Here is a 23086-nt window from a genome sequence, read left to right on the forward strand (position 1 = left end):
GTCAACCCAAGAGGTCTCAAGCCCTCAGAAATCTGGCAGTCGGACTTCACCTTATGTCAACTGCTGAAGCGCCGAGCATGGCTTGCAGTGACAGTGGACACTTATAGCGGAACGATCATAGCCACACAGCACCCCAAAACCAACTCCAAAACCTCAATTCAGCACTGGCTGACAGCCATGGCTTGGCTTGGTATCCCCAAGCAGATCAAAACGGACAATGGCTCCAATTTCACCTCCAAACTAGTACAGGAATTCGCCTCGAAATGGGGCATCACGTTAGTGCAAGGCATCCCATATAACAGTACCGGACAGGCCATAGTTGAGAGAGCAAATCAGACCCTGAAAACCAAGATAGAAGTGTTGGCAAAAGCAGAGGGCTTTGCCAATGCCATTCCCCCGGGAGATCAGGCACGTATGCTGGCAACCGCTTTGCTGGCACTGAATCAATTTCCTAGGGAGGATGAAACAAACAGTCCCATCCAAAAACACTGGGCCACTCGAACGCTAGAAGAGGGCCCACAGGTGGTAATCAGAAACGAGCTAGGCGAGTGGGAACGGGGTTGGAGGCTGATGCTCACAGGGCGAGGGTACGCAGCTGTCAAAAAGGACGGCAAAATCAGGTGGTGTCCACATAAGTCGATTAAACCGGACCTTCATAGCAAGCAGAATGAGACTGACAAGAATTGCGAGTCTTTGTTTACAGGACACTCTCGTGGGACGCCCTCGTGACGCGTACATCCCGGTTCCAGATGAAAGTGACAGACCACCAAGCCGTCAGGCAGCGCCTGAGAGACCCGCACGGGTGAGACCCAAGCACCAAGGGTGTTTCTGTGTGATTTTGCTGTTGGGGCTTGTTGCCAGGGGGCAAGCCAGCCCAGACCACTACCCCCATCGGCCCTTCAGGTGGGTCATGCGACACCTTAGTAGTGGCAAAGTGCTCAGAGAAATCACCACACCGAACACCCCATCCTTTGTGCTCCGCATCACCGACCTGTTTCCAGGACAGCCAAGGGTAAACCCCTATTCCCCACACGTCACACACTCGTACCTATCCTACTGGTGCCCAGCTTCAAACCCTGGGAAAAGCTACTGCAATCACCCAGGGTGGGGACATTGTGGGCACTGGGGTTGTGAAACCATTGTCACAGATGCCAGACCTTCGGGGCCTGGGTGGGATCCACAAGAGCCCGACAAATTCCTACAGTTCACCTGGGCACCCATTGGCTGCAAAACACCCATCTTCATACCTGGAAACTTCCATCGATATCGCCATAAAATCCCCAAACTTCAGAAATGTACAGACTACAACATGACAGTTTTGCAGCTACATCACCCTAGCTGGGCAATAAGCAGAACGTGGACAGTGGTCCTTCAAGGGTCAAAAGAGAGGGTGAACGTGCAAATTATCAGGCTTCAACCGTCAGCACCCCGAGCGGTCAGACCCAACAAAGCGATTAAAAGCATGCCGAAAGGGAGAAACGTAACCTACCCCAAAACCTTACCTACAGGGGTCAGCAATGTCCCAACCGGTCAAGCGGAAACCTTTCAGATGAGCCGCTTAACTGAGTCAGACTCAGACCCAATCCTTCGTATGTTAGAAGCTACCTTTGTATCCCTGAACGAATCCAACCGTAATCGAACCGAATCCTGCTAGCTTTGTTACAATGTCAAACCCCCCTTTTACGAAGGAGTCGCTTTAAACACTCAGTTTACTCCACAGCCGACGCCCCTCACCAGTGCAGATGGGATACCCCTCGCAAAGAAATCACCCTGAGTCAAGTCACAGGCCGAGGCAGATGCTTTGGCAATGCAACCCTAGCTAGGCGGAAAGGCAATGTCTGCACCAAAATTGTCAAGCCTAACAGGAAAAACAGTAAGTGGGCAGTCCCATCCGCATCTGGGATGTGTGTTTGCCAGCGATCCGGAGTGAGTCCTTGTGTGTTCCTTCCCAAATCCAATGACTCTAACGACTTCTGTGTCCAAGTTCTGATTGTTCCTAGGGTCCTGTACCACTCAGACGAAGAAATGTACCATCTTCTTGAGGGACCCAGCCGGATCCACAAAAGAGAAATATTGACAGGTGTAACTATCGCAATGCTGCTCGGCCTGGGAGCAGCCGGAATGGCCACGGGTGTCTCAGCCCTAGCAACCCAGCACCAAGGACTGTCACAGCTGCAAGCAACGATTGATGAGGACCTGCAAAGGATCGAGAAATCCATCCCCTTTCTAGAGAAGTCGGTCGCCTCACTCTCAGAAGCGGTCTTGCAGAACAGGCGAGGCCTGGACCTCCTGTTCATGCAGCAAGGGGGCCTGTGTGCCGCCTTGAAAGAGGAGTGTTGTTTCTATGAAGACCACATGAGAGTAGTGAGAGACTCCATGGCAGAACTCCGGAACCGACTGGCTCAGAGACAGAAAGACAGGGAAGCCCAACAGGGCTGGTACGAGTCCTGGTTCAATCAATCACCTTGGCTAACCACTCTGATTTCTGCCCTGATAGGTCCATTGGCGGTGCTGTTTCTAACAGTCACCTTCGGACCATGCCTGCTGAACAAGCTGGTCTCATTCGTTCAGAGCCGCCAGGAACGGACCAACATCCTGTTCTTAGGCCGACGACAATTGCTGTGAATTCAACCAGGGAACACTGCCAGTCACAAGATTTTCCGAACTTGTCTGGCAAAAGCTTACTCAGGTCTCCCAAGACCCCTTTCCCTTGTCAAGTTACAACATTATACCTCATTTTAGTACCTATGTATATGACTACCTCATTCATTTGTGAAAAAGGGGGGGGAGATGTGGTAGATAGGGAAAAGGCGCTGTGGAAGATCTCGCGATGTCACGGAAAGGCAGGACCCTCTGTTCCCCTTAGATAAGAAATTAACATAGGAATGTAGCCTCCCTTAACCGAATACCAGTAACTTTCCATTCCTCACCCAGTACTTTTCCATTCCTTACTAACCATAGGTAAGAAGGACAAACCCCCTTTTGACGTAGAGACCCCTTAGACTATAACAACCCAAGAGATGAGATAATAAAGGCCTTTTGACCGTCCATCATATTGATGCCTGCGTGTGTCATTGGCCCGAGCGGCCCTGGAGAGTTTGGGCCGCCGTGCTGATCCTCAGAACCAGGTCGCTTCGCCTTATATAAGAAGGCAACAGCCAAGTCCTTAGAGTTTTAAGCGTTGGTGCTTAAAGCATCAGGCAGATGCTTTAGTAGGTGTAAGCATCAAGATTTAGGGCCAGGCATAGTGGGGTATCTAATCCCAGTTTGGGCCCAGGCTTTCGTGGAGTTCAATTAATCGTTGTTCTAAGATCTTCTTTGATGGGGAGGCCTTTTTAGCATCTTGGGCTTGTGACAACTCAGTTGCTTTTTAATCTTAGCTACTTGGATGGCATGTGACCACTCTTTATGCCGTTATAAAGTTAATTTGGGTCTCCTGTATGACCGCGGTGGCTGGCACAGGATTTACCAACCCCGGATTTGCTATGGCTAAGTCAAGTTTACACTCATTGCATAATATTAACTACTGCTGATTACCCGTGGGGGTGGGACAATTGCAAGGTATCTTGGGCTATGGTTGTGGTGAGCCTGATGCCCGCTCCTATCTCCCTGATTGAGGTGTTCAGGGCATCTACACTGGAGCGCGGATACTTGCATGTATACACCTAGCAAAAGCTAACAGTAAGGTTAGGACTAAGTCTTTTGTCCTTGCGTGCGTGTGGCAGCCATCTTGACATCTTCAGTGTCGTGCTTTCTATAAGCTACAAGGACGTGCAATTTGGTGGATAGTTGGTTGATGGTTTGTCATCATGGCTTGTGGTTTTGTTTGGTGTTTGGAGAGGGGCTAGCTTTGGGATTAATATTATGTTTGTTTGGGGGTGGTTAGGGGAGTGATGATGGTGGCTGGTTATTATTTTTGACAGTAGGGAATATAGAGGAAAGTTAATTGAAAGTGTATTGATGGTAAGTAGTTTGGACAATGTAGGGATATGTGGCTTAGTTATTTGAAAAAAAAAAAGTCTAGATAAAAAAATAGATTCATAAAATGGAATTTAAATGTTAATTCCTAGTGAATGATAAAAAAATTAATATGTCTGGCAACCATTACACTATCTGTTGTCTAGAGGTAGGTAGCGTGCCCTCCATGAATGGGGTCAAAGTGCATCAGTGCCAAGTTTGCGACGACCTTATCCCTTAGATCATGACATTCTGGGCGTTAACGGATTCATATGCTCGGCGGTCATGTGATGGACATGTCAAGAGGAAGATAACACCTGCTCTGCACTTGAGGGGCTTATTGAAGAGACGCTAAAAGAAAACAAGTGCAAGAGGTCAGTATGCCGAGGTAATGAAGTTAGGGAGGAGTATTCAACCGACCACTTGTATCTGTGAAGGGCAAGGAGGAAGGAATGAAGCAAGTTATGATCCTGAAGTTACAACCAATAGCGCAAAAGAGCAAGTATAGGAGAGGTATGTGATTGAGGGCAAAAAAATAAAGCACATATGACGTTGAGTAGCTCAGTTCTCGTGAGAAGCGCGATCAAAAGATAACCATGTCTGGCTTGGGAGTGCTTGAAGGCTGTTGGCTGAGAATATTACCTAGGAGGTGGGCAAATCCTGAAGACTAGGGGAATTCAAAGGTGTACTGGGACATTCCTCGTTCTCTAGGTTGGGTGTTGTGTACATTAGGTAAGATCCTGGGTCTTTGGGTGACACTTGCGGCTTGGCCTTGGGTAGAAATACTTGGGTTGCATGGTACCTGAAGCAAGAATGTGCCTGGTAGGTAGGCTGGCCGAATACCATCCGTTTGGGTTTTTGGTGGAAGATCTTGAGGTGTAATGTGGATTATCCTACATTTCATGAGCTGTCTGATGGGGCAGAGAGTGCGATGCATTATTATACATACCCTGAAAGCAAGAAGAAAACGTGCCTGGGGGGGGGGGGTGGTTAAGGGGATGGGGGAGGGAATGAAGGACGTATTTAGGTGTTCTTATAGTTAAATTATGTAACGATGGCTTTTCAGGCCGTAAATCTCAGAGAGAGGCCAAGTGGGAATTTATGATAGAATCTGGTTTGTTTTTAGGGCTGGGTTTTGTTCTAGGGGGGTTGGCGGTTGCATCTAACCTGTCTCCTTACTATGGGGTGTTGGGCTGGTTGTAGCAGCGGTTGCGGGGTGCAGCTGACTAGTGAGTTTGGGGGTCCCTTTTGTTTCTTTAGTACTTGTTATGGTTTATTTAGGGGGAATGTTGGCAGTGTTTGTGTATTCAGTGTCGCTGGCAGCGGATCCTTATCCGGAGGCTTGGGGTAGCTGGGGTGTTGTTGGTTATGGTTTTGGGATGGGGTTGGTTGTGATGGTGGGGCTTGTAATAGGGGGTGTGTTGGGGTTGTTGACGGATGAGGGGATGGTGAATAGTGGGGGTTTGTTGTCGGTCCGCTTGGATTTCAGTGGGGTGGCTGTGTTGTATTCAAAGGGGGTGGGATTGCTTTTGATTGGGGGGGTGAGGGTTGTTGTTGACTCTGTTTGTGGTGTTGGAGCTTGTGCGGGGGTTGTCTCAGGGGGCGATTTGAGCTCTTTAGCAGTAGGGTCAGGAAGTAGTTTAGTTAAAAATGCCAGGTTTGGGAATTGGAGCAAAGGGTTTGAGTCCTTTCTTTCTGAGGTGGGTGGTGGGGTAACTGTAAGAAGGGGTTTAGTCTTCAATCTTTGGCTTACAAGACCAATGTTTTTATAAACTATTAGAGTTAATTAAAGTTTAAGGAGCTTGTTTTCTAGGGCAGCCGCAAGGGGGAACAGAACTAGAATGATTGTGAAGTACGTGAATGAGGCTAGTTGGCCGATGATGATGAAGGGGTGTTCTGCTGGCTGGCTGCCTACTCAGGTTAGGATGAGGATGTTGCCGACTAGGGTTCAGAATAGGGTTTGTGATAGGGGACGGACGGGTATTGATCATAGTTTTGATGTATGTAGTAGTGGGGTGAGGAACAGGATGAGGATTGAGGCGGCTAGAGCTACTACGCCTCCTGGTTTGTTTGGGATGGATTGGAGGATGGCGTAAGCAAATAGGAAAGATCACTCTGGTTTGATGTGAGGAGGGGTGACTAGCGGGTTGGCTGGGGTGAAGTTTTCTGGGTCACCTAGGAGGTTGAGGGAGAATAGGGCTAGTGAGACAAGTAGGGAGAACATTAGTACGAATCCTAGGATGTCTTTGATGGTGTAGTATGGGTGCAAGGGGATCTTGTCACAGTCTGAGGGAATGCCTAGCAGGTTGTTTGAGCCTGTTTCGTGGAGGAAGGTGAGATGGATGAGAGTGAGGCCTATGATGACGAAGGCAAGGAGGAAGTGGAGAGCAAACAATGGGGTCAGTGCGGGGCTGTCGACAGAGAACCTGCCTCAGGCTCCCTTGACTAGTGTTTGCCTGATGTATGGGATGGCAGAGAATAGGTTTGTGATTACTGTAGCTCCTCAGAATGATATTTGGCCTCATGGTAGGACGTATCCTACGAAAGCAGTTGCTATGAGGGTGAGGAGGAGGATGACTCCAATGTTTCAGGCTTCTTTGTTTAGGTATGAGCCGTAGTAGAGTCCTCGGCCGATGTGTAGGTAGATGCAGATGAAGAAGAAGGAGGCTCCGTTTGCGTGGAGGTTGCGGATGAGTCAGCCGAATTGTACGTCTCGGCATATGTGAGCGACAGAGGAGAAGGCTAGATTGGTATCTGCTGTGTAGTGCATAGCTAGCAGAAGACCTGTGACGATTTGAGTAATTAAACAAACGCCCACTAGATACCCAAAGTTTCATCATGTTGAGATGTTTGATGGCGCTGGGAGGTCAATTAGGGCGTTGTTGATGATTTTGAGGATTTGGTGGTTTTTACAAAGGTTGACGGCCATTGGTTATTTCTGTATGTGGATATGAGGATGATGAGAATGGATAAGGCAAATGATCCTAAGTAAGCTTTGATTAGGCCTGAGTGGAGGGTGGTGGCAGTTTTGGTTGCTATTAGTTGCAGGCTGGCTAGCCCCTCTGGACCTAGTATTTTATATCAGGAGAGGTCAATTAGGTGGGATGTGATGTTTTCTCCTCCTTTGAGGAAGTTGGTTATACTTAGGCGGTGGGTTAGGGGGTTAAAGTATCCTAGGGATGTTGAGAAGTTTGAGAAGGGGGCTTGTTTTGTGAGGATGAGTGTTTGGTCTATTTTTGAAATTTCTAGAACTAAAGCGATGCCTAGGGCTGTTACGATTAGGGAGATTATTTTAATAGAGGGTGGCATGGTTATTGGAGGGGTTTTTGTGGGGATGATGAATGAGGTGATGCGGAATCCTGCCAGGATGCTTCCCAGCACAAGGCGAGTGATAGGGGAAGTTACTGCGGGGTTGTTTTCACTTTCTGAAGTCAAGGGCAGAATTCAAACGAAGCAGGTCTATACTAGTACGGTTATGCGGATTGTGTGTACCACGGTGAATGATGTGGCTAGAAGGGTTAGGAGTAGGGCTCAAGTGTTTGAGTAGGATGTGTTTAGGCTTTCAATGATTTGGTCTTTTGAGTAGAATCCTGCTAGGAATGGTGTTCCTATTAGGGCGAGTTTGCCGATGGTAAGGCATGCAGTGGTTGTGGGGAGTATTTTTTGGAGTCCTCCTATTTTTCAGATGTCCTGTTCTCCATTTAAGTTGTGAACGATGGAGCCTGAGCATAGGAAGAGCATGGCTTTGAAGAATGTGTGAGTTGAGATGTGGAGGAAGGCTAGTTTGGGTAGGTTTAGTTCGATTGTGACTATTATTAGTCCTAGTTGGCTTGAAGTGGAGAAGGCAATGATTTTTTTAATGTCATTTTCGGTGAGGGCGCATGTGGCTGCAAATAGTGTGGATAAAGCTCCTAGGCCGAGGCACAGGGTTAGGGCGGTATGGTATTATGGAATAGAGGGTGGGTTCAGATAAGTAGGAAAATTCCGGCAACTACTATTTTGCTGGAGTGGAGTAGGGCGGATATGGGTGTTGGCCCTTCTACTGCAGCTGGGAGTCATGGCTGGAGGCCAAATTGAGCGGATTTTCCGGTTGCAGCTAGGATGAGACCTAGTAGGGGTAGTGTAGGAGATTGGGATGGGGGAGGAAGTTGTTGGATTTCTCAGGTGTTTGTGGTGGAGGCTAGTCGTACTATGCAAAGGATAAGTCCGATGTCTACGATTCGGTTGTAAAGTACGGCTTGGAGGGCGGTGGTGTCGGCCTCTGCTCGGCCGTGTCATCAGCTGATTAGCAGGAAGGTTATGATTCCAACTCCTTCTCAGAAAATGAACAGGACGAATAGGTTGTTGGGGATGATTAGGATGAGTATGGTGATTAGGAAGAATAGTAGGTAGTTGTTCCCAGAATTCAGGGGAAGACTCTTTCCTTCTACAGTTTCTCCTGAAATAATCTGACTGTCTACCTTGACCCTTGACTGAGTGCTAAAATAGTGATCTTCCCATTGCGATGAAATGCAAACTCCAAAGCAGTGAGTGTCTGCTCAAGAACCATGGAGATGCTGCTGTGCTGTTTCACAACAGAAATGCCAGAGCTCAGAGGGATTTTGGGGAAGCTTTTCTGGGCAACAGTTTCCAGCAAGTTTAGAAGAATTGGTGCATGCAACTGATTATTTTAAAAAAGTACCTGAAGGAGATGATTTCAGAAGCTGTTTTATGTCTTTGGTAGAACAGCAGGATTGAGTGTTAAAGAAGAACCTGCATTTTCTTGGTTATGTTTTTAGTCATTTACTGGCAAAACAGGCCAAATTGTAGGCACAACCAAGAACATTGTCCTGATCACTTGCTAGCTGTGTGAATGAAACGTGTCTCCTGGAGGGAAGTTGGCAAACAGGAAATCATCTCTGTTTGGGTTTACTTGTTCTGTGGGATTCAGCAGCCCAGGCAGTTTTCTCACAGCATCTGACTCATTTCCTGTGCCCACAACAGGTCACCTCAAGCATGTATTCAGCGGTGCTGATCCTGAGCTGAGTGAGAAAGGGACATTTCATGTTCCGGGTGTTTTAGAATTCTAGAGCTGGATGTCACCTTGGCCAGTAGCAGTAGAGGACCAGCTAGGGAGACCAAAAGAAAATCCATTTTGATGCCTTCAACAAAGGTAACAAAGGCATAAGTTACCTTATACCTTATACCTTATACCTTATTTCCTACTTTCCCTCTCAGAGTCCTGAAGAAATACAAACTCAGTTTTGCAGAGAAAACATCACTTGCTGACAGCAGCCAGAGGAGAACACTGAACTAAGAGCAACATCCCCAAAGAGAAGAATTAGCCCAGTTCAATTTAGTCAGAGAGACTGACAATTCTATTCCTGTCAATTTAGTGTCATCTCCTTAGAAGATGCAGTTGTGGAACAAGAAGGCCATCTTGAAAAGGTGGATGCTGTATTTGAAGTCAAACAGGCAACTTTGTGCCTGGAGAGGTGCGTGGGCCAAAAGGAGCCAGGGGTGGTGGCCTTGAGCAGCTGCATATGAGGCAGCGTGTGGCCAAGAAGGCCAAGGGCATGGTGGCCTGTGTCAGCAGCAGTGGGGCAGCAGGAGCAGGGCAGTGAGTGTGACCCTGTGCTGGGCAGCGCCACGGCCACAGCTGAGGTCATTCTTGGAGTTCCTCTTGGATCCCGTGAACAACAGGCTTCGGCCCACAAGGAGAATTTGTGCTGCTTTGTGACAGAGGAGACCTTCCCAGGCTCTTTTCTGTTTGCTGTAGGGAAGATTGGTTATTGCTTGGCATAAATTCACAGACCAACACAGAGTGTTTGCTTTGTCTTGTCGGGGCATGGTTACCACCTCATCGTAGTGACATCAGAAGGTTGCCTTGGTGCATGGAAGGCCTGAGCGCCAGAGCAGCCCTAGACTTTGCCCAGTGTAGGAGGAACCTCGTGTATGAGTCATTTTTCAGTGGACACTTGCACACTTTCAAACGCCTTGTTTTTTCTAGTGTTGCAGCACAGCCTGCAAACTTGCAGAGCAGTGCTATAATGATTCACCATCTTGCTCCTGCGCTTTTTGCTGTATATGGTGTTTCCTTGTCAATCTACTATTTGACTCTTTTTGCACATAAGTAGAGATAAGAAGATAAGAAGAGCAAGAGCCATTTTTCCTCTGAAAAATGAGGTGGATGACAACAACCCTAAAACGTTGTTCACACCTCCCTGTTCTAGACCTGTAAGTGCCACTTGTGTGTGGTGCTGTCTTTAGTGCAAGCCAGAGCTGCAAGTTTTGGAGCAGCCAGCACTTTGCTGTTGCAGGCTGAGGATGCTGGGTGCTGGAGTCCTGCCAGGAGCTAGGGATTTCCTCTAGGCAGTGACTGCAGAACTTGGCCTTTGACCTGTCCTGTTGGGGCAATGCAGAGCTGGGGGCTCCGGCTGTGCTTCTGGCTGCTTGGTTCAGGGAAGCTTCATCTCTGGACTTGTGCGGGGTCATGGTCAAGGGCACACGTGGTAGTGCTGGAGGTCTAAAGGCTTTCTTGATTTCTTTTCCCTTTTTGGAAAGGTGTCTTTGGCTTGTGCAAGTGTTCTGCAGTTTTCTTGAGTCGTTCTTCACTTGTAGAGTCACTGTTGACTCAATTGCCTTTTGGCTTTTGAGAAGCTGCAAACAGCAGAAGGGGAAAGTTTCTGCTGATCTATTTTGCACTGAAGTCTGCAACTTTTGCAAGTGCCTTGGAGCCATGAGTGGGGGTGAAGCTGCAAGTCCTTGACTGCTGTCTTGTGTTGCTCAGAAAAGGAAGGCCATCTTGAAATGGTGCCTGCTGTATCTGAAGTGAAATGGGCAACTTTGTGTCTGGGGAGCTGCGTGGGCAAAAACGAGCCAGGGTTGCTGCCGGTCTTGAGCAGCTGCAGATGAGGCAGCGTGTGGCCAGGGGGCCAAGAAGGCCAAGGGCATGGTGGCTTGTGTCAGCAGCAGTGGGGCAGCAGGAGCAGGACAGTGAGTGTGGCCCTGTGCTGGGCAGCGCCGCGGCCACAGCTGGAGTGCTGTGTGCACTTGTGGGCCCCTGGGAAGCAGAGAGTCATTGAGGGGCTGCAGCGTGTGCACAGAAGGACAGAGGAGCTGGGCAAGGGGGTGGAGAACAAGGCCAGTGAGGAGGTGCTGAGGAAGCTTCTGCTTGGACATGAGGAGCCTCATGAGGGACCTTCAGCATCTCTTCAGTGCATCCAAATATTTGAGCCGCTTTTGGAAGTGATTTTCCCCCCTTTTTTTCCTTAGTTTTTTGTTTTTGTTTGCTTGGAGGAAGAGGCTTTTTCATTTTCTTTTTCTCCCAACTAAAGTTGCTTTCATCATTATTTTCTGCCCTTTTATAGCACTGGGACTGAGTCTGCTAGAATTTTAATTTCCAATGTATCACTTCTGGAGAATGCAGTAGTTTTGCATGAGAACACATCATTCTCTGCAGGGACCTTGGTGCAGAAGGAGCTGTTGTGGTTCCAGGCCAGCCAGTATGGCCTCAAACATCACTTTGAGCTTAGTAGTGACTGTGCCTTTTTGCAGCCCAGGGAATCAGTGTGTGTTGTTTGGGAATTGAGCAAGAGGTCAATGCCCTTGCATTCCAGCTCTCCTCAGAGATCACAGGAGCTGGAGGGAGCTGGGCTTTATTTCTTATTCCAGCCACTTTAGCACCACCGGTGTGGTTGAGTCCAAGAGAAGAACTTGCCCAAGCATAGATGCACAAAGAGTGCAATTCCCAGTGCAAGGCTCTGGGTCTGATCCCTTTCTGTAAGGACCTACACGCTCCAGATTCCCCAAGCGTGTGCTTTTTTGAAGCAACAGGAGAGCAATCTCAGGATTGTAGTTGAGCGGGGCACTGACCACCAAGTTCTGATGTCTGTAGCAACACACAGGGCACAGTAAAGAGAGATTTCAGTAATGAAATCTGTCAATCTCTCTATCTATCTATCTATCTATCTATCTATCTATCTATCTGTCTATCTATGTAACATTTGCAGAATTGAATCTTCCTGGCTCTGGTCCAAGGCAGTTGGAGGTGCAAAGCTCACCTAAAGCATCCCTTTCTGGCTAGGATTAGACACATATTCCCTTGACTGATTCTGAGCAGGCAGAGATGTTTCTGCCTCCAGATAGGATGGTTTTCTCTTTAGAGTTGTTTCCCTCCTCTGGCCTCTTCTGCCCTGAAGTCTCCAGTTAATTCTTTCAATTTCTGCCTGTCCTAGAGAGGTGCAACAATTCCATGTTTAGGTGGTGTTTGGTGACTCTGCTCATACATGCATTACGTGACATGGTTTCCTTCACTGGCATCCCCAGGGCTGTGTAAGTGCATTCATTCATGGGGCCTTAGGAGAGTCTCTTTCCCTCAGCAGCAGCAGCAGCAGCAGCAGCAAGGAGCGGTGGCAGGGTCAGGACCAAGAGGGGGTGCCAGCCCTGGCCCTTTGCTCCCGGGCCCCAGGCCAGGAGGCCTCTGGCTGCAGCAGGGCGCTCTTCGGGCAGCCCCTGGCAGCCTCTGCACAGAGCATGGCACGCTGCCCTGTCCTGCTTGTGCCACTTTTCTTCAGCAATACCCTAGCTCCTCTTTACAAGGAAAAAACTCCAGCAATGTAAAAAGAGCTAATTCAAGTACACTTCTATCTGCCTTTGTATTGTGGTTCAGGGCATGTATTTTTTTGTCTAGAATTCCATGATTTTTACGAAAACATGCATTCATATCTGCACATTTTTGTGGTTTTAATTATTCATATATCAAAACATTCCTTTTTAAAGTCTTGATGTATTGCAATTGGTAATTTTGAGGTAGTATATTTTTATATGTCACAAAACAACACCCTTTGGGTAATTTTTCTCACTCTTAAATAAAAAACCCCCGTAAGCCATTTTAGTCTCTGTCTCTCCAAGTTGGTTCATACCGGCCTATTTTCAATCAGGGCTATAATACTTTCAGAGGATTGAGAGCGGTCCAATGAAATGCACACCAGTGATTCCTCTTGTGCAATGTCATGGCCCTGCCATAAAGCCTCTTTTCACTTTTTTGTTCTCTCATTAGCTCAACTGCAAACACACATTTAGTTGCAAACTTACACAAGATGAGCAAAATCAAAATGATGTGAGGGGCCTTTGGGAGCTCCTTGCTGATCTTTCTTCTTCTTCAGCTGTGCAAGGCTCTGATCCAGGCAAAGAGATTGCACTCAGAGCTACACAACCATTTGGCTGGAACTCTGCTGATTTCTAGGAACAGCTGAAGGCCTCTGTCTCCCCAGGATGTTTTGGCTGAGCCAAGCTTTGCTGGGTTTTGGCTGCAAATACCATTGCCCTTGCTGTCTTATATCCACAAGTACCATGGCTGGGCAAAAACTGCCACATGGGCCATCTTCCAAAGGCACTTTGGTCTGGAGTTTCTGACTGAACGAGAGCCTCATCCACTGCCAAACCACATGAAAAAAAAATCATGAAACAGAACTTCCCATCCTTAACAAACAACTGACAATTCAGAAATGGATCTAGAGCATCGGAATGAAAAGGAAGGCAATCTTCCAATGGAGTTGTGCTTTTGGAAGTTTTTCTTCTGACTCCCACTCACAGCTGGCACTGGAAAAAGTCACGTCTCTGCAAGCGTCAGTGTCTTCTGTCTGCCATCAGTTGTTTTGCTGCAACAATCAGAACAGGCAACAGGCTGGAGAGAGGCTCAGCTGATGCTAGCAACAGGAGCTGCCCCAAGGAGAAAAAAGAAATGAACTTTTACCTCCCAAACCCATCTCCCCAGAGGCTCAAGCAGGATTCCTCTGGTTCCCAGAAATACAAAGAAACAGGGCTGAAAAGACCCTCTGCAGCTATGTGCTCATGCACAAGACTTTGCTGATGCCATTTGCGTTTGGCCTTTTTTTCTTTTCTATTTTTTCTGTATTCCTTGCACATCAATTTAGAGCTCTGTAGGCTACTCGATTTGTGACTACTTTTCCCGGTCCTTTTCCATGGCCTTTGCCTAAGCAGAAAGACAAACTTCCAGAGCTCCAAGGGCCAGGGGGTAGAAGGCCCCAGTGTTATCCTTGTTCTTCCTGGGACAGACCCCTCTGGGGAGCTGGTGGACTCACCATCCCTGCAAGCCTTTACAAGAAGACTGGATGTGGCACGCGGTGCTGTGCTTTAGTTGACGTGTTAGGCCATGAGTTGGACTCGATGATCTTGAAAGTGTCTGTCTTCCAAGCCAGTGATTCTGTGATTCTGTGACTGAGGCAGCTTTTCCTGCAGCCCTGGAAAGGGCTGCGGGGACCCTTGGCCAAGGACGGGGATCAGGGCTCATGGAAAAGAAGCAAAGGGCTCAAGGCGAAGGCCGAGAGGGCAGAGCTGCCACAGCGTGGCCCAGAGAGAGCCCCATGTCCTCCTCCTCAACCTGCGCCCTCTGTGCTGCCATTTGTGGCACCGGCGGCTCCTCTCGCTGCGGGGCTCCAGGGCGTGCTGGGGACCGGGCCCCTCGTCTCCGGGAAGCGCCGGAGCCTCGCAGGCGAGCGGCGGCTATTGTGACCGGCAGGGGAGAGCTGCAGCTGCGGCTGCGGCCCTGGGCACGGCGAGCTGCCGCTATGGCCGGCTCCTGCCGCGGCTCCTGCCTCTGCTCCGGCCTCTGCTCCTGCCCTGTGCGCACAGACACGCCCGAGGGCTGCCCGGCAGCTCCCTGCCGCTCCGCAGCGGGCCCGGCCGGGCTGCTGCTCTCTGCGGCCTCTGCCCGCGCTCCCGCCGGCCCCGCCGCGCTCCCGCCAGCCTCTGCCGCAGCCGGGCCCACACGGGAGGCAGCACATTGCGGCCGGATCGGAAAAGCCCTGCCCGCAAACCGCCCGCCACGGCCTCGGCCTCAGGCCACAGGCTGCCGGCGTCCTCGCAGCTGCGAGCCGGCCCGGGCCGCCTGCCGGCCTCGGCCATAGCTCCCGTCTGTGTCTCCATGGCCGCGGCTGCTCGGCACAGCGGGCTGAGCACAGCCGGCGCCAGCAGCAGCTCCTCACGGGCCCAGGCTCCGGGCGCTCCGAGCCCGCCCTCCCCCGAATCCCAGCCCTGAGGGGCTTGGCGTCCCAATGCATCCCCTGGGGACAGCAGGGTCGGCCGCTGAGCTCAGCCCATGGTGACACCACCAAGTGACCAATGGAAAATTCACCAAATCCTCATCAGAGACAAGAGAAAACTCCCATGGTGCCTGACAGCCTGAAGCAACTGCCAATTACAGATCATTCCATCCATGTGGGAAAAAGAGACTTTTGCGTTAAAGCAAAACAGAGTTATCAAAAAGGAGGGCAGGAACAAACAACAAAGTGTTTTGGACTCATGCTTCTTGTCTCTGTTAGAAAGGCCAAGAAAATGCAATCCTTGCTCTTCTGACACAGCTCTCTCTGTTCATGGTGTGGGACAGCGAGTGCTGATGATGTGCAGGACCTGATGCAAGGGACAGGGACGAGGATGCAGCAGGCACAGTGCCAAGCTGACAGAGGGATGATCTCTGGCAGTGGCACTGAAGGAGAAGAGCTTGCAGGCAGCACAGAAAACTGCTCTTTGTCTCCCCTCTTCTTTCAGTGCTGCTAAGAATGTAGCCTGGAGCAAGCTGGGAACACCAGAACATGGAGCCCTTTACAGGCAGGGCTGCATCTGCTGAAGGGCAGAGGGAGCTCAGCAAGAATCACACACAAACCAGCAGGGGACTGAGGAGCCCCTCTGGTGGCAGTGAGCAGCCTTGGGCTCTGCTCACTGCTGCTGCCATTTTCTATTGAACCATCTCCAAGGACTTCTGTTGTGCTCTGTATTTCTAAGTGGTTTCCCCCTTGGTTTTTTTTTGTTTGTCTCCTGCACCTTGATTTCTCCAAATTTTCTTACCCTGTCAGCAGCAGCCCCTGTCCAGAACTGGCTCTAAAATATCAGCAAAGCAGCTAGGAAAAACAATGGGTGGTATCCTGTGGCTCAGGAATTCGTATGCCAGAGCCCTGCCTGTGCATTATGCTTTGTCAGGACCTCCTTTTCTGTGCAAAAACTAGTGAACAGTGATGGTTCTTTGCCTAATAGCTCCTGACAAGCAAATGTTGTGCTAGGTTTCTCATGAGTGTATCTGTTAAGTTCATTGCTGGCAAAGAGAAAGTAAGGCCAGGGTAGCAGAGCAGCTGGGAGCTGGTCACTCCCTGAAAAGGGCTGGTGTATGATGTGAGAACACCACGCTCCAGCATGGGCGAGCAGGGTAAATGTGCTCAAGGTGCTGCAGGCGAGGTTTGGGCTCACTTACAGGGCAGTCAGGGGTGGTGAGCACTGCAACATCCAGCTGCAGTCTCCATCCGCGTCCCTTTCAGTGCTGGCTTTAGTGTGTCTGCAGCCTGGATCCAGAGCCCCCTGGGGGACTCCTGAGGCTGCCTTTGCACTCAGGGTGAGGATGCCCAGGAGCCCCTGAGGCTGGCAGTGGGGACCAGGGCTGGGGCTTGTGGCCTGGCAGGTGTGGCTCTGAGGGCTGGGACATGCCAGGGCATGGGTCACTGTCACTGCCCTCAGCAGCCCTGGCTAGCTCTGTGATGTTCCAGGGACAATGCCAAGAGTGCAGAACTGGCTAGACTAGGGTTTGCCTGAGCCAGAACCTCTAGGTCAGCTGCCTAGCAGTAGAGACCCCTGGAGGATCAAGTGGAGCAGGCAGCAGAAGCTCTTCTGTGGTGTAAAATGCAATGAATTTCTTAGGAGAGGCAGAAAGAAGATACTTAGCAGAAAATCCCCAAAGGGAAGCAAAAGTTAAAAGGACCCACAGCACCCCTGTGCACGGGTTTTTAAAATCTTTCAAAACGGGGGGTGGACACCATATAGTAACCAATAAGCGACTGTTGGGGTGTGGTTTTGAGGGCCACAACAAATCAGAACAAGGGGAGGAGAGAGGGTTGGGACAGGGATTGGATCTTGGGGTAAGAGACGGGGAACTTTCTGGAACAAAGGGTAGGGTTTGGGCTGATGGATGGGCCAAAGGGACCGGGTTGTCTTGACAGACAGGGAAAAGTCTGGTAAGGAGGGAGGGGATTCCTTGAGGGATACTTAGGGAAGAGAATATAACACAGGGGAGAAATTAACTGTAATAACTCGGGGAACAGTGGAACGTACCACAAGCTAACAGAACATTTGGCTCAATAAACTAACACACTGCAACACAGAAATTCAGGCTTTCAGCATCTGAGAGGTGGCAATGTTGGAACCCGCAGCAGCTGGTGAAAGCCATCTCTCTCCTTCAGGTTCTTGCTGTGTGGGAAGGTGCTGCGGATTGTGGTGGCTGCACTCCCCCTTTGCTGGGAGGATGATCTGTACCAGGGGAGAGCAGAAAGCAGCCATGGTGAGCAGAACATGCTCAGAGCATTACAGTTCAGAGAATGGCACTGCCCCTGAAGGGCAAAAAGCTTGAAAGCATAGAATTCCGTGCAGAACCGTTGCACAAATTTTCTCTTTTAGAACGTGCTTATTTTTGTATACTGTAGGTGAATACTCTGGGTTTTATGGAATACGTGGGTTTTTTTCTTGAGGTTTTTGGGAGAACTCTCAAGTTTATTTCTATTTGCATTTTACATCCAGCAGGTGTACAGATTTTTTTTTAACTGTTCTTTTGTAAATACTTAGGGAAAAAATAACTAAGCATTTTTTAATCTTTTGGGATATTGTGGTTAATATCCTTAGAAAGAAAACCTTATTGAACAAGTGTGAAAACACAGAGAGATGGAAAATAGCATAAAAGTCTTCTAGTACAGAGTGTGTAATAAGGACTGCAGAACTGAGTAATTCCTCCAAGGGCAGAATTAGCAAGATATATCACCAAGATACTTCCTTAAAACAAGGGAAATGTGACCTGCAGCCATACGAAGTACAGCCAAAGCAAATGAAAACCTTTGGAAAAGAAGGAATTTTGCCAGTGACATGAGTCTGTCTGGATAATTGAGGGATGGCCATCAACCTTGCACTGCATTCCTCAATATTTGCAATGTCTTTTCTCCCAATTTCTGTGAAGTGAATAAGCTGCAGTTGTTTAACCATTAATTTAAGCTCTTTGGGGAATTACCAAGCACCATGTATGTTCTTTTGTAGCTGAGCGGGACTTGAGTTTCCCAAATCTTTTACAAAGCAGAAGGGAACCACAGAGTTACTTGTGCTAGTATTAATGAAGGGTTTCATGAAAGCAGGTGAATGAGAGCATTGCATTATAGAACTTCCACATTCAAGAAAACAGGAGTCCACTTAGAATAAAACCTATAAGGCTAGCATAACATCAGAACAGGATAAAATGAAATTACTAGAGAGGAAGTGATGCGTCAGAAATGAAGCGTGTCATTTCTGATACATCTGCATGCATTTGCAAGCTAAAACAGAAAAAGAAGGGCAGAGATAGAAAGGAACGAAGATTTTAAAATTGCACCGTGCAGAAGAGACACACGAACCAGCAGTGTGAACACAGATGAGAGATTCATCTTGGAGATGGATTAGAGTGGAATCCATTCACTGAAGATCTCTGGTGCACAGGAGTGCAAAGACTGAGGAAAAAAGGAGAAAAGTTTAATTTCTGAAATCTATTTAGATTCCTGGAAGCATTGTCTAGAGACGTAAAAATCTAAAGCCTCAGAGAATCTGAACCTAAAACTTCCCCAAATGGATTGATCAGGTATTATGGGCACATCTCTGCTGTTTTCAGGGTCAATGAAATTGGCAATGGGTTTCTGGAAATTAGGAATGCCCACCCAGATTTTACCTCCATTACTTGAAGGACACCTTAATAAGGCACTACAGGAACTGAACACTGACGTTCTCACCCTGCTCTGTTTACTTTCCGTTTGGGTACAGGCTGGTAGAAGGAGAGATCAGGCTTTGATTTCCAAGTGGAAGGTAAGGAGAAAGACAGGCAGCACAGGAAGCACAAGGCCCTGTCAGAGGACCTGTGGAAGGTAACTTTGTGCCCCAGCACTGTTAGAGGATGTTCCCTGTCATTGATGCAAGCAGCTGGAGACATAAATACTGATTTATTTGGGGGCCACAGTCTTGGTAAATGCAGAGGTGGTTCAGTAATGTGACATGAGGGAGTTCCCTCAGGGCAACTGGGATGCCTGAAAGAAGTGAACAGCTTGGCCCGCTTGCCTGCTTTTCTTTCTGACCCTCTTGGGGAGGCTCTGACATTTCCTCTTCCCTGATGGAAATGCAGCTGCTGCCAAGGGAAACGTCCCCATACTCACTCAGTGTTCCCTTTGCTTGCCGGATGCCCCAGCTGCTGTCGCTGTCCAGGAGAGCTGCTCTGCACGGGAGGAAGAGCCCGAGGGAGAGGCTTTGAAGACAGGGCAGCTGGGATCCCTGTGCTTGGAGCTCTGTTTAAAGATACACGGACTTGCATGTGAACAGGGATAATTATATGGACTTGCACATATGTAGCCTGCTATTTGTACAGGCCTATTTCTGTACATATGCGATCAGATTTATGAATGTACTGTGTATATATGCACCTATAGATACCTGCATACATACAGGTTTTCAGTCACATCTTTGTGTCTATATGTATCTAGTTCTTTATGTGTATTGTAATATCTGTGTTTAGATTTCCGTATGTATACGGTTGTGTAGGTATCTATTTCTATTGATGTATTGATGTAGTTTTTGGTATATGTCTTTTTAAATAGCTATATTGGTATTTGTTTTGGTATGTATGTATTTTTAAATTTTTTTAGATGTGTATTGATGTATTTCTATATATATTATATTTACATATATATCCAGATATATTGCTGTAAATTTGTATTGATGCGGTTGTACAGATATTTAGATTGGTACTGCTGTTTGTCTATTTAAAGATAGGTTTGTTTTATGTATCTCTTTCTTGAATGTAAGAGGTAACATTTAATCTGTATTCACATCTGTACATTGTAGTGGTTATTTATGTATTCAGTTCTATTTAAATGTGTCTGGAGTGGTATAGTGGTGGAATTCTATATGTAGAGTACTTGGTATTACAGGCAAATACTGATATATTCGTATTTGTATATGGGCTGTATGTTTGCCATAATATGCAATAAATTAAGTTGTTAATTTTCCCTTGATTGTGTATAGTGAGTGTTTGTAGAGTTTTGCAATAAATTAGTTTTTGTTATCAGAAATTGTTATTTGTATGGTTTTAAATAGTGTGGTGCAACAAATACATAAATTACTTTTTTAAAATTTAACAAAGATTTGTATAGTTCTGTTTTGTCAGCGCTGGTGTAGCAATTGGTAAGAAATGCCATTTGTCAAGTGAGATGGATGTGTTGTAATTTGTGCTACCCAAAGCCATGGGCAGATGTAAATGCTGGAGGATTTTGGCCATGCAAATCTCCAGCCATGCCCAGCACATGCCCCACCTGCACTCAGGCTGGGCAAAGGAAGCGCAGATTTGGGCTGGCAACAGAGCCCCAGGTTGGCTCAGAACTCGCTGCAAAGGCCTGCTGGCTGAGAAAAAGATCAGGGATACATTTTATATATTCTATTTATTACAGTACATATACTAAAATATATATTATGTAGTGTATTGTAGAAATCCTTAAAATCAGAGGAGTTTTGGAAAGCTGCTTCTCAGTGAAGAGGATTTCTAGGCTAGAAATATAAAATAGAATATAAAAATAAAAAGAAGACCATGGACAGTGCCATTGCCGGAGGCCCAGGCTGTTAAAAGGAGGAATGGATCGTCCCCTTTGCCATCTGTAGCTGATACCCCTGTCAGTAATAAGTAGCAACTCTGGGGGCAACGAGATGGGAAACCGTCTCTCTAAAGCAGAATGGGGCGTCTTTTAAACCAGCTTGAGGCAATTTTACAGGGTAAAGGACATTCAAACATCTCAAAGCGTGAACTAAAAGACTTACTAATCTGGGTAAAAGTGAATACTCAAAATGCAGACTTGAAGTCTGATTTTACCTTTGATTTCTGGGACCAGATAAAGTGGAAAATTCACAGTCTATTCTCTCTCAAAAAGGAAGAGTCTTTGGTCAAACTTATGCCTGTCTCCAGAGCTTTAATGGAGAGCTTTGATCAGAATGATTGTAACAGAGACTTTCTCAAACATCAGAACAGAACACCTGGCTCTGAGACTTTAATTCTGAGTGGTGTTGGACCTTCATCCTCCTCTGGGGAGAACTTGGATTTTGTTCAGGGTGTCCTGGCATGTCCGGGGTTTCTCCAGGCAGTGTGCACAGCACCCCGAAGCCCGGAAAAGGGGAATCAGATCAGCTTCCAGCTTTGGTCGTGTTCTCTGCTTTTTCCAGGATTCCCTGAGTCACTGAGGCTGCAACCAGGCATCGTCCCAACTCCTCCAGGAAATCATCCACCCCCAGAATTCCCAGAAAAGTCTTTGGGATTTTTCTTGCATTCCAAGAGTTTGGGGGGTCATGGGACATGTTCTAGGGAGGCTGGGAATCAAACGGGTCCAGGAGATTAATGTTTGGGGAAGCTTTGCAAAACAGGAGCTGCTGTTTCTGTGCTCTGCTGCTCTTCTGAAAAAGATGCGGCTGGATCTTATTCTGAAGTCGTGCAGGTGGGGTCAGCCAAGGGGGGGCCTGGATCCACTCTGCCTGGCCGAGGTGCTGCAGGGTCGCTCCTGTCACTGTTTGCCCTTCCCAGGAAGTCACCCCCTCGGATCGGGCTCAGGCTGGCAGTTTGCTTTGGAGCTCTGAGGACTCTTTTCATATAGATTCCTCTACCAAAACTTTCCGGGATTTTCACCACTTTTGGCTCCCCAGCCTCCAGTTACAGCAGGTGGGGGGGCTTTGGATTTGGCTGTGCCTGCAGGGGAGAGGGCAGGGGGGAGGACACAGGTGGAGGGGGGCGGCCAGGGCTTGAGCAGGGCAGGGATGGCTCTGCCCAGAGAGATAGATGGGATGGAGGTGGAAGAGCTCAGGAAAGTTGCTGTGGAGGCACAGACAGTTCGTTCAGAAGCCTTGAAGCCTGTCTCATTGGCTGCTGGAGTTGGGGTGGAAATCATGCTGAGATTGCAGATCAGACCTGAGAGTTTTCCAGCTGAATCCCTGCGGGCAGGGATACAGTGTGGAACCTGTCACAGTCCATTGGAAAGCATCACAAAGACAAAGTCGGGGTCTACAGCTGGAGAGCAGCCCAATTTGTATGAATCTAAAAAGATCCAGTTTAGTGAATCCAGACGTGAGATAGCAGCCTCTGGCTTTCTTCCTTCCACCAAGAACTTGGAGCTCTCCTCCCCAGCGCATCCTGGCAGGGCTCCCAGGAAAGTTGCTGCAGCAACACTGCTGCCAAGTGACGCCAGTCGGGGGCTATTTACAGACTACGAGCAAGACAGGGATGCTTTGGAAGGTGCCTAGAGCTGTTTATTTTTCAGCATCAGTCTCATTACATGATTATGATAATGGGAAGCTGCTAGCAGCTCACAATCCAGGCAGCAGGCCTGAAAACTTAATGTTACAACTTACTTTATAAGCTTCTTGACCAATCACACAAAGCAAAAGCATATTGACAGTAGTTCTATCCAATCACTAGAAGCTCACGTAGCTTTGGTTAAAACAGTGCTTGCTTATTTTGAATATAGTACCTGTTTGTAAGACACAATGCAAAGAGCTCCATTTTTAAGCATTAACCTTCCTAATATCTTCCCAGATAAACTTCCTGCAATTTAGAGAGCTATTCAGACAAGCATTAATACACAGGCTTATTGTTCGATTTGCCCTTGCCTTTTCTACAGTTTAAATAATTTTTCTGCTGACCTATCTCATGACTTTTGCTTTAGCTCTGCTCACAATTCTGCTGTATCTGAGGCCTGCCTTTTGCAGCTTTCCCAAAACCCTCTAATTTTATGGATTCCCTCAATTCCCTCTCTCTCTTCACCCAAAAAGAAACCTTACCAATCGTGTCATTTATTACTTGCGTTTTGTAGCCTTACTATAATAGGTTTGTTTCTTATCTGCTTAAAGCATGTTTTTGTTGGCATTAAGCATTGCTGTATTACAACACAGCAATTTAATGCTGTGAAGGTCCAGTCAGTGGAAAGGGCATAAATTATGCCTGACAATAGTTACAAGTCATTGTTCAAAAATCTCTAGTCGATTCCAGGGTCTTAACTCAAAACCTTCTTCAATTTCTATTCCTTCATCCACCACCTCCATGACCTTTTGA

General features: G+C 47.8%; 1 protein-coding gene and 1 pseudogene across 1 annotated transcript in view; both read right to left on the reverse strand.

Annotated features, from left to right (window-relative positions):
* The window catches only part of LOC128943636 (zinc finger protein 271-like), a 592338-nt gene that overhangs the window by 477717 nt on the left and 91535 nt on the right, over positions 1–23086 (reverse strand). The window lies entirely within an intron of this gene.
* Positions 5740–6886, reverse strand: LOC128943643 (cytochrome b-like; annotated as a pseudogene).

The sequence above is a fragment of the Melozone crissalis genome, unplaced genomic scaffold (genome assembly GCF_028551555.1).
Source record: "Melozone crissalis strain CALT ecotype California unplaced genomic scaffold, PUWL_Pcris_2 ptg000052l_1, whole genome shotgun sequence".
NCBI lineage: Eukaryota > Metazoa > Chordata > Aves > Passeriformes > Passerellidae > Melozone > Melozone crissalis.